Below are 12861 nucleotides of genomic sequence, written 5' to 3'. Positions count from 1 at the left end.
CGTGACAAATTTTAATAACTCGATAAAAGATAAAAATTAACTAATCATATTTTAGTAAAAATTTTAAAAAATTAAAAAGAAATATTCTTATCAATTATTATTTGATTAAAACATAAAATAATAATTAAATGTAATAAACATACATTAAAAGTGTTGTAATAACAATTATAAAAAATTTAGTCACAAATATTCAAATTTTATAACTTACACATGTTAAAATTCTTATTATTATACTATTTGGTCTATTTATACATATTACACAAGACTCTTGATACTCTTCATTTCTTAGTCTCACATACCAATTATTAAAAGTTCTTTCGAATAAGTTTAAATTTGACACGTCTTCTTATTAGATATATTTAAATATATTATAATTATAAAATTATTTCATAATTTTATATTATATTTTTTGTATTTTTCATTCTCATTCATTTATTTTTCTTTAATTATTTACAAACTAAAAAACACTACATGAGAAGACAAAATATAGCAATCAAAGTAAATGTAAAAATAAAAACAAAAAAATAAAGAGATAACTTTGTATAATTTTAATACAAAAAATTATGTCTTTTTTAAAAATAAATAGATTTAAATAATAAACTAAATTTTAATTTATATTACATTTTAGTTGAATAATTATATGAAATTATACACTGATGAGTTTGAAAAACTCCAAATTAAATTGATGATGATCAAATACTATTAACAAAATTAATTACAAAATTATTAATTTGATCTTCATGTTATAGTTGCTGATTAATAATTTTGTTTGTTTTGCAGATTATGTATATTGGGCATAAAAGCAAAACAAATCCCAATTGTGCTAAGAAAATATAATTAGCCTCGTGTAAAATTGACATATTAAGTGGCTGAATTATTATTGTGTCTTGGGTCGAAAGAAAGAAACGTTAGTTAGCCCATTGTGAATCTAATATTCAGCCTTTATTACAAAAATATCTTAATTATTATGGCTGAATTATTGCTATGATTATTGGGCCAGTTTTATTTAAACAAGCTCAAAGTTAATATTTCTACAAGACCAAGAGGCTTGGTCCGAAATTGAAAAGAGAAAGAAAGCATAGGTTGCATGCTTTCAACAGATCCCACTCTCATCATAAGATGGATTTCAAATTTTGATTGAATGCATATTAATGCAGACATTGGAAATAGGAAAGAGAAAGAGAAATTGATTTGATGGCATTAATGATGTCCCACGCCACTTAGCAAAAGGAAAGGAAAATTAATTCATTTTAATTTCTTCATTCAAATCACATTGAAAGTTTTCTCTCTTCTCTCTCTTCTTTCTTCAAACTTCGGTCACTTCACAGGAAATATGGAAGAAATTTTAAGCTATCAGAAGAAGGTAGAAGAAGCTAGTAGCAAGGCCATTATGATGATGGCATCAAGAAAAAGTAAATCTGAAGTATGGTGTGGCTGAGATCTTTGCCACAAAAGGTAAGATGTGGTGAAGTCTGAAGTGATCTCAAGCTCTCCATACCAAAAATGGTGGAGATCCAACTCGGTCAGAGGAAGAAGATCCTTGGAGGCATGGCTCGTCTCTGCTTTTGCTCAACCACTACAGGAGGTAACTACAATAGCTACGTGGAGGATGAGGCAGAAGTTAGGGCAGATGGAGCTGTCATCATCAAGAACTCATCAAAGGATAGGAATCCTTCTTGGAGTGCAAGTCACGGATTGATGAAGCTTGGTGCAAAGGGAAGACACAGAGGTAATTGCATATTGGGTTTTATATTCGGTTTTCTCTCTTCTCTCTCTGGCCGAACCGGTTTTGGTTTGAAGAAGAAGAAGTTTAGCTTGGTTCAACAGTTTCAACCGTGGAGGCTTCCCCTTCTATAAATAAGGGAGAACAGCCAGGGTTTGAAGCAAGGAGTAAGAGTGCAAGGCACAGAGTTCTCATAGCTACCTAAGCTAACAGAAGTTCTTCTCCCTCAATGTTCTTCATTTTGTATTTTTCTGTTTAATTTTGTCTGTCTTGAGTCTCATGGAAAAAGGCAAACAGTGAGGTTTGTAAGAAAAAGTCATAGAGCGAAAAAAGGCAGAGTATACAAAATTAAAGAAAAAAGCCATAGATGTCCTAGAGGTCCTTTGTACATCTGTGTTGTATTTCATGATTCTGTGGGAATCCCCTTGCAAGTTGGGTTAGCACTTAGCAGTTGAAACCTTGGTAGGTGACCAAGTCAAGTTCAGGATTGGGGTTTAGATTCTGGACTTGTCCCGGATAGAAAGGGTAGTTCCTAGGGAGAATTGGTGTTTGTAATCATGATGATTATAGTGAAATTCCATCATTGTTGTGATGGAGACTGGATATAGGCTGCATTACACTTGGCAGCTGAACCAGGATACTTCGTGGTGTGATTCTCTCTATCTCTTCTACTCCATTTCTGTTTCTGCTGCATAGGAGACAAAACTGAAAATTATCTCTTGCCTGGTTACGAGACAAAAAGAAAAAGTCTCGTGGCTAGGTACGGGACAAAAAGCAAAAAGTCTCCTGAAGTTATCTCTAAGACCAGCAAGTGTTATTAAGCGAAAAAAAGGGGCTAAGATTCAACCCCCCCCCCTTCTCATAGCCACTGATAAACCATCAATTTGTATCAGAGCTTGGTCTCAAAGAGATCAAGCTTTACAACTTGGAGAAAAGATCCAGATGGCAGAGAACAGTGGCTCAAACTTGGTGTCCTATAATCTGATAGAAGGACAGTCAAGCAACAGACCTCCTCTTTTCAATGGGAAGAACTACACCTAATGGAAGAAGAGAATGAAGATTTTTGTCCAAGCAGTAGATTACAGACTATAGAAGATCATCCTGGAAGGTCCTCAATATCCAACCACCACAAGTGCTGAAGGAGTGGTCTCCCTTAAATCCGAAGCCAGTTGGACCGAAGAAGACAGAAAGAAGGTGGAACTCAATGCCAAGGCTATCAACTTGCTCAATTGTGCAATCAGCTTTGAGAAATACCAACGGGTATCACGATACACAACGGCAAAGAAAATTTGAGACAAACTTCAAGTTACTCATGAAGGAACCACCATAGTGAAGAAACCAGGATAGACATGCTAAACAGAGAATATGAAATGTTCTCAATAAAGGAAGGAGAATCAATAGATGAAATGTTTGAAAGATTCAACATCATCATTGTTGGCTTGGATGCTATGGGGATTAAGTATCTTGATTCTGTGCTTGTGAGAAGAGTCTTGAGATGTCTCACAAAAGAGTGGAAAATAAAGGCATTGATAATATCTGAGAGTAGTGGTCTTGATTCCATGACATATGATGATTTGAGAGGAAATTTACTTGCATTTGAAAATACATATTTGAAAAAAGATACAAAAAAGAAAGGAATAGCTCTCACATCTGTTACTAACCCCCTGGATGATGAATCCAGTGATTATTCTTCTGAAAATGAGTTTGTTTTGTTTGCTAAAAAATTTCAGGAAAATGGTGAAACTCAAGGAAAGAAGCAAAGGAAGAAGCTCTAGGAAACAAAAGAAAGATTTTAGCAAGTTGACCTGTTACAACTGTAAAGAAACTGGCCATTTCAAATCTGATTGTCCTAAATTAAAAAAGGAAGATAAGCCTAAGAAGGGAAGGAAGAAAGGACTGATGGCTTTTTGGGAGGACTTGGAAAACGACTCAGAAGATGATGAAGAATCTGAAACCAAGTCCCAACCGTGTCTCATGGCAGATCACGTTGAACATGTAGTATTTCATAACCCTGACACTAAAGATCTTCATCTCATGATAGACCACCTTTCTGAAAAAATATATGCTTCTTGCTTGATAACCAAGATCTTGAACAATAAATCACCATTCTTAAAGCTGAAAATGGCTTTCTCAAAGAAAAATTAAAGGAGTCTGAAACTGCTGTTGATCTTGTTGAAGAAAACAAGCAGTTAAGAGCTCAACTTAACAGCTGTGAAAGTAATCATTCTGTGGTAGCATATGTAAACTATTTTAAAGAAAATGAAGAATTGCTTAAAGAGGTCAAAAATCTCAAAGAAGACTGATGAGCGGATATTTTATACGCTTTTTGGGGTTAATTTCATATAGTTTTTAGTATGTTTTAGTTAGTTTTTAGTTTATTTCCATTAGTTTTTAGGAAAAATTCATATTTCTGGACTTTACTATGAGTTGTGTGTTTTTCTGTAATTTCAGATATTTTTCTGGCTGAAATTGAGGGAGCTGAGCAAAAATCTGATTCAGGCTGAAAAAGGACTGCTGATGCTGTTGGATTCTGACCTCCCTGCACTCAAAGTGGATTTTCTGGAGCTACAGAACTAAAAATGGCGCGCTTCCAATTGCGTTGGAAAGTAGACATCTAGGGCTTTCCAGCAATATATAATAGTCCATACTTTGCTCAAGGATAGATGACGTAAACTGGCGTTCAACGCCAGTTCTCTGCCCAATCCTGGCGTCCAGCGCCAGAAAAGGATTAAAAGTTGGAGTTCAACGCCAGAAATGGATCCAAACCTGGCGTTGAACGCCCAAAAAAGCCTTATGCACGTGAAATGTTTAAATCTCAACCCCAGCACACACCAAGTGGGCCCCAGAAGTGGATCTCTGCACCATCTGTCATAGTCTACTCACTTTTTATAAACCTAGGCTACTAGTTTAGTATTTAAACAACTTTTAGAGACTTATTTTGTATCTCATGACATTTTAGATCTGAACTTTGTACTCTTTGACGGCATGAGTCTCTAAACTCCATTGTTGGGGGTGAGGAGCTCTGCTGTGTCTCGATGAATTAATGCAAGTATTTCTGTTTTCCATTCAAACATGCGTGTTCTTATCTAAGATATCCATTCGCGCCTAACTATGGAGAAGGTGATGATCAGTGACACTCATCACCTTCCTCAATTCATGAACGTGTGTCTGACAATCACCTCCGTTCTACATCAGATTGAATGAATATCTCTTAGATTCCTTAATCAGAATCTCCGTGGTATAAGCTAGATTGATGGCGGCATTCATGAGAATCCGGAAAGTCTAAACCTTGTTTGTGGTATTCCGAGTAGGATTCAGGGATTGAATGACTGTGACGAGCTTCAAACTCGCGAGTGCTGGGCGTAGTGACAGACGCAAAAGGAGGGTGAATCCTATTCCAGCATGATCGGGAACCTCAGATGATTAGCCGTGCTGTGACAGAGCATTTGGATCATTTTCACAAGAGGAGGGGATGTAACCATTGACAACGGTGATGCCCCAACACACAGCTTGCCATAGAAGGACGTGCGTGCGTGAATCAGAGGACAAAGGAAAGCAGAGATTTAGAAGACAAAGCATCTCCAAAACTCCAACATATTCTCCATTACTGCATAACAAGTAACCTTTAACCCATGCTCTCTTGTTTATTCGCAATTCAACTGATAAATACAATTGACTTCCTGACTAAGAATTGCAAGATAACCATAGATTGCTTCAAACCAACAATCTCCGTGGGATTCGACCCTTACTCACGTAAGGTATTACTTGGACGACCCAGTGCACTTGCTGGTTAGTGGTACGAGTTGTGAAAAGTGTTATTCACAATTCGTGCACCAAGTTTTTGGCGCCGTTGCCGGGGATTGTTCGTGTTTGAACAACTGACGGTTTATTTTGTTGCTTAGATTAGGAAAATTTTTTTTTTTGGTTTAGAGTCTCTTATTATCGTTCTTAGTTAAAAATATCCTTCTTCAAAACAAGTGTTACATTTACTGCCCAATTGGCTAGAGTGTTGGTCTAAGTCCGTAGCAGTTTGGTACACTCTTTTTAAAATCTTTTTCAAAAATAATATTTTCTCTATTAAATTTTGTGCCAAACTTTAAGTTTGGTGTTTTCTTGTTGATTTCCCTTTGATTTTCGAAAATTTTAGTTTGATTTTCTAAAAATTTTAAGTTTGGTGTTCTTTCTTCATGTTCTTGTGTTCTTGTGAGTCTTCAAAGTGTTCTTGAATTTTCCCTGTGTCTTGATCTTAAAATTTTAAGTTTGGTGTTCCTTGGTGTTTTTCCCTCCAAAATTTTCGAAAACAAGGAGCATTAGATCTAAAAATTTTAAGTCTTGTGCTATTTTATTGTTTTTCTCTTTCCTCACTAAATTCAAAAATATATTTTCTCTCTAATTTTAAAACTAATTTTCGAAAATCCTTTTTAAAAAAAAATTCAGATTTTTTTTTAAAAATTTAAAATCTTTTCCAAATCATATCTTTTTCAAAACTTCCTTACCATTTTCTCTCCCCTCATTTTTTCGAAAATCTTCACCTATTTTATTTTATTTTATTTTAATTTATTTTATTTTCGAAATAAATAAATAAAAATAAAAATAAAAATATTTTTTTTTTACATCATCTCCCTTTTTCCATCATGGATCTAAGTGGAAATGAACAGTCCAGGAGGACTCTGGGGTCATATGCTAATCCCTCTACTGCTTCATATGGGAGTAGTATTTGCATACCCTCCATTGGAGTCAGTAGCTTTGAGTTGAATCCTCAGCTCATTATCATGGTGCAGCAAAATTGCCAGTATTCCGGTCTTCCACAGGAAGAACCTACAGAGTTTCTGGCACAGTTTTTACAAATTGCTGACACAGTACATGATAAGGAAATAGATCAGGATGTCTACAGACTATTACTGTTTCCATTTGCTGTGAAAGATCAAGCTAAGAGGTGGTTAAATAACCAACCTAAGGCTAGCATAAGGACATGGAAACAGCTGACAGAAAAATTCCTGAATCAATACTTTCCCCCAAAACGGATGACACAGCTAAGGCTGGACATCCAAGGCTTTAAACAAGGAGATAATAAATCTCTTTATGATGCATGGGAGAGATACAGAGAGATGCTACGAAAATGCCCCTTTGAAATGTTTTCAGAGTGGGTTCAGTTAGACATCTTCTATTATGGGCTTGCAGAAGGAGCTCAGATGTCTCTAGATTACTCAGCTGGTGGATCTATCCACATGAGAAAGACAATTGAAGAAGCCCAAGAGCTCATTGATACAGTTGCCAGAAATCAGCATCTGTACCTAAGCAGTGACCCTTCCATGAAAGAAGAGGTGAAAATAGTAACTGCTGAACTCAGTCCTGTGAAACAAGCTGCTGAATTCAATCAGCAATTGGATTTTCTAACAAAGCAGTTAGCTGAATTCAAGGATAAACTACAAGAGACAAGGATGGCTAATATAAATGTGGAAGAACAATTGAAGCAAACCAAGCAGCAGCTGTCAAGACAAATAACAGAAGAATGCCAAGCAGTTCAATTAAGAAGTGGGAAAACATTAAATACCCCACCTCAAGGCAGCAAAGAGCCAAGGAATGAGCAAACCATCCAAAATTCACCTGAGGACAGTAAGAGCCCAGGGAAAAGCAATTCTGGCGTTAAAACGCCAGAAATTTGGTGGAAGGCTGGCGTTGAACGCCCAGACCCTGCCCAAAACTGGCGTTTAACGCCAGTAACAAGCAAGGACTGGCGTTCAACGCCAGAAACAAGCAAGGATCTGGCGTTGAACGCCCAAAATGGGCAAGATCTGGCGCTGAACGCTCAAAATGGGCACAGTTCTGGCGTTCAGACGCTAGGAACAGACAATGAGTTGGGGTCTCACGTCACTCCAGCTTCTAACCCTGGCACTCAATTGCCAGTGAGGGATCAGACACACACAAATGCTGATAACAACCCCTCTAAAAAGGCTTCTTCAACCACTTCTGTAGGCAATAAATCTGCAGCAACTAAGGTTGAGGAATATAAAGCCAAGATACCTTATCCTCAAAAACTCCGGAAAGAGGAGCAGGATAAGCAATTTGCTCGCTTTGCAGATTACCTCAGGACTCTTGAAATAAAGATTCTATTTGCAGAAGCACTTGAGCAAATACCTTCTTATGCCAAGTTCATGAAAGAGATCTTGAGTCATAAAAAGGATTGGAGAGAAACAGAAAGAGTTCTCCTCACTGAAGAATGCAGGGCAGTCATTCTGAAAAGCTTTCCTGAAAAGCTTAAAGACCCTGGGAGTTTTCTGATACCATGCATATTAGAAGGTTAATGCACCAAGACAGCTTTATGCGATCTTGGGGCAAGCATCAACCTAATACCTGCATCCACTATCAGAAAGCTTGGCTTAACTGAAGAAGTTAAACCAACCCGGATATGTCTCCAACTTGCTGATGGCTCCACTAAATACCCATCAGGCGTGATTGAAGACATGATTGTCAGAGTTGGGCCATTCGCCTTTCCCACTGACTTTGTTGTGCTGGAAATGGAGGAGCACAAGAGTGCTACTCTCATTCTAGGAAGATCCTTCCTAGCAACTGGACGATCCCTCATTGACGTCCAATAGGGGAAAATAACCCTGAGAGTCAATGATGATGAGTTTAAGTTGAACGCTGTCAAAGCCATGCAGCATCCTGACACATCAAAAGACTGCATGAAAGTCGATCTTATCGACTCTTTGGTAGAAGAGATCAACATGGCTGAGAGTCTCGAATCAGAGTTGGAAAATATCTTTAAAGATGTTCAGCCTGATTTAGAGGATTCAGAGGACATGAAAGAGCCTCTGAAAATTCTTCTGGAAGAAGAAAAACCTCCTAAACCCGAGCTCAAGCCATTACCACCATCCTTGAAATATGCATTTCTGGGAGAAGGTGACACTTTTCCAGTGATCATAAGCTCTGCCTTAAATTCACAGGAAGAGGAAGCACTTATTCAAGTGCTAAGGACACACAAGACAGCTCTTGGGTGGTCTATAGGTGACCTTAAGGGCATAAGCCCAGCTAGATGCATGCACAAAATCTTATTGGAGGATAATGCCAAACCAGTGGTTCAACCATAGAGGCGGCTAAATCCAGCCATGAAGGAAGTGGTGCAGAAAGAGGTCACCAAATTACTAGAGGCTGGGATTATTTATCCTATTTCTGATAGCCCCTGGGTGAGCCCTGTCCAAGTCGTCCCAAAAAAGGGAGGCATGACAGTGATTCATAATGAAAAGAATGAACTGGTTCCTACAAGAACAGTTACAGGGTGGCGCATGTGTATTGACTACAGAAGGCTCAATACAGCCACCAGAAAGGATCATTTTCCTTTACCATTCATAGACCAGATGCTAGAAAGATTGGCAGGTCATGATTATTACTGCTTTTTGGATGGCTACTCAGGCTATAACCAGATTGCAGTAGATCCCCAGGATCAAGAAAAAATAGCATTCACATGTCCATCTGGAGTGTTTGCTTATAGAAGGATGCCATTTGGGCTGTGTAATGCGCCTGCAACCTTCCAGAGATGCATGCTCTCTATTTTCTCTGATATGGTGGAAAATTTTCTGGAAGTCTTCATGGATGACTTCTCAGTATATGGAGACTCATTCAGCTCCTGTCTTGATCACCTGAAACTTGTTCTGAAAAGATGCCAAGAGACCAACCTAGTTTTAAACTGGGAAAAATGTCACTTCATGGTGACTGAAGGGATTGTCCTTGGGCATAAAATTTCAAACAAGGGAATAGAGGTGGATCAAGCAAAGATAGAGGTAATTGAAAAATTACCCCCACCTGCCAATGTTAAGGCAATCAGAAGCTTTCTGGGGCATGCAGGATTCTATAGGAGGTTTATAAAGGATTTTTCAAAAATCGCAAAACCTCTAAGCAATCTGCTAACTGCTGACACGCCATTTGTGTTTGACACAGAGTGTCTACAGGCGTTTGAAACGCTGAAAGCTAAGCTGGTCACAGCACCAGTTATTTCTGCACCAGACTGGACATTACCATTTGAGTTAATGTGTGATGCCAGTGATCACGCCATTGGTGCAGTATTGGGACAGAGGCATGACAAGCTTCTGCACGTCATTTATTATGCTAGTCGCGTTTTGAATGATGCCCAGAAAAATTACACAACCACAGAAAAAGAATTACTTGCAGTGGTTTATGCCATTGACAAGTTCAGGTCATACTTAGTACGATCAAAAGTGATTATATATACTGATCATGCTGCTCTTAAATATCTACTCACAAATCAGGATTCAAAACCCAGGCTCATCAGATGGGTGTTGCTTCTGTAAGAGTTTGATATAGAAATAAGAGACAGAAAAGGGACAGAGAACCAAGTGGCTGATCATCTATCCCGGATAGAGCCAGTAGAAGGGACGCCCCTTCCCTCTCTTGAGATCTCTGAGACCTTTCCGGATGAGCATTTATTTGCCATTCAGGAAACACCATGGTTTGCCGATATTGCAAACTATAAAGCTGCAAGGTTCATACCCAAGGAATACAACAGGATACAAAAGAAGAAATTAATTACTGATGCAAAGTACTACTTGTGGGATGAACCCTATCTCTTTAAGAGATGTATAGACGGAATAATCCATAGGTGTGTGCCTAGAGAAGAAGCACAGAGGATCCTGTGGCATTGCCATGGATCTCAATATGGAGGCCATTTCGGAGGTGAGCGAACAGCCACCAAGGTCCTCCAATGTGGCTTCTATTGGCCCACACTCTATAAAGATTCCCGAGAGTTTGTACGTAACTGTGACAGTTGCCAGAGAGTTGGTAATCTGCCTCATGGTTACGCCATGCCTCAACAAGGAATTTTGGAAATTGAGTTGTTCGATGTATGGGGAATTGACTTCATGGGACCTTTCCCACCATTATACTCAAACACTTATATTCTGGTGGCAGTTGACTATGTATCAAAATGGGTTGAGGCCATTGCCACACCCACCAATGATACTAAAACAGTGCTGAAGTTCCTCCAAAAATATATCTTTAGCAGGTTTGGTGTCCCTAGAGTACTAATCAGTGATGGGGGCACTCACTTCTGCAATAAACAGCTTTACTCTGCCATGGTTCGGTATGGAATTCGCCATAAGGTGGCTACTCCATATCATCCACAAACTAATGGGCAAGCTGAAGTCTCTAACAGAGAATTAAAGAGAATCCTAGAACGGACAGTAAGTACCCGTAGAAAGGATTGGGCACGGAGCTTGGATGATGCTCTGTGGGCTTACAGAACAGCATTCAAGACCCCTATAGAGACCTCTCCATACCAACTTGTGTATGATAAGGCATGTCACCTGCCCGTGGAACTGGAACATAAGGCCTACTGGGTAACCAGATTCCTAAACTTTGATGCCAAATTAGCAGGAGAAAAAAGATTGCTCCAGCTAAATGAGCTAGAGGAGTTCAGATTCACAGCTTTCGAAAATGCCAAGCTTTATAAAGAGAAATAAAAAAAGTGGCATGACAGAAAGCTGTCATCTAGAATCTTTGAACCAGGACAGAAGGTTCTGCTGTTTAACTCTAGACTCAGGCTATTCCCCGGGAAATTAAAATCCCGGTGGAGGGGACCATACGTGATTACAAGTGTCTCACCATATGGTCATGTGGAGCTTCAAGATATTGATTCTGATAAGAGGTTCATTGTCAATGGACAGAGAATCAAGCACTATCTTGAAGGCAACGTTGAGCAAGAGTGCTCAAGGCTGAAGCTAGACTTAAAGCTCAGCAAGGTCCATCTAAAGACAATAAAGAAGCGCTTGCTGGGAGGCAACCCAGCCATGGGGCATCAATCCTCTAAGCATTTTGTCCTATTTTTATTTTTATTTGTTTATATAGAGTTCATTGATAACAAGGTAAAGAATCAATTGCATAAGTTCACAGAGTTACAGAAGGAATCTGTACACAAAACAGAGAAAAAGAGCTCACTGGCAAGAAAAAGCCAGTAAGAGCCCATTTTGGGCGTTCAGCGCCCAAAAGGGGCAGCCAGTGGGCGCTGAACGGCAGTAAGGATAGCAATCTGGCGTTCAACGCCAGAAAAGGGCAACAACTGGGCGTTGAATGCCCAGGGGAACAGCAATTGGGCGTTGAACGCCCAAAACAGGCAGTGTTTGGGCGTTCAAACGCCAGGATGATGGGGAGGAGGCAAATTCCTTTTTCTTCATATTTTTTCATTTCAATCTTGATTTTCTTACTTCAATTAATGATTTCTTGCATAAACATGTTAAGAACCCTGATTTCTAAAATCCCTAATTTCTAAAAACCCTACCTTAAAAATATCAAATATATCTTAATCCATAAGCACAAACCCTCTTTGCAAATTCAATCCAACTCTTTTCAAATCTTTTTAAAAACAAATCTATCTTTTCAACTCATCAATATCTTTTTCAAAAAAATAAAATCTAGATCTATCTTTTTCAAAAATCTTCTCTTATCATATCTTCTATCTTATCTTTTCCAAATCAATCTTTTTTATCATATCTTTATCTCTTTTTTTTTTCGAAAATCCACCCTCCCTCCCTTTAAATTTGGGTTCGGCCTCCCTCCCCTTCCATCAACAATTGCACCTAGCTCTCCTTCTATCCCTCTCCTTTCTTTTCTTTTGCTTGAGGACAAGCAAACCTCTAAGTTTGGTGTGTTTATCCGCGATCACTAAGATCATGGCCCCTAAAAGAAAACAACCCACTCCAAGAGGCAAGAAAGAGAGCGTTCCAAAACCACTTTGGAATCAAGGGAAGTTCTTATCTAAAGAACATTCAGACCATTACAACAAAATAATGGGTCTGAGATCAGTGATCCCGGAAGTTAGATTCGATCTGAAAGAAGATGAATATCCGGAGATCCAGGAGCAAATTCGAATCAGGAACTGGGAAGTCCTAGCTAATCCTGAAACAAAAGTGGGAAGGAATATGGTCCAGGAGTTCTATGCTAATATGTGGCAGACTGACAAGCAAAAACTATCTGGAACTGCTTTCTATGAATATCGGACCATGGTCAGAGGAAAGATTGTTCATACCATCCCTGATAAGATCAGAGAGATCTTAAAGCTACCTCAGCTGAAAGATGATCCAGACTCCTTCAACAGGAGAATGATGAGAACAGACAAGGGCCTGGAT

The sequence above is a fragment of the Arachis hypogaea genome, chromosome 20, assembly GCF_003086295.3.
Source record: "Arachis hypogaea cultivar Tifrunner chromosome 20, arahy.Tifrunner.gnm2.J5K5, whole genome shotgun sequence".
Classification (NCBI taxonomy): Eukaryota; Viridiplantae; Streptophyta; class Magnoliopsida; order Fabales; family Fabaceae; genus Arachis; species Arachis hypogaea.
Note: the sequence above shows the minus strand (reverse complement) of the source record.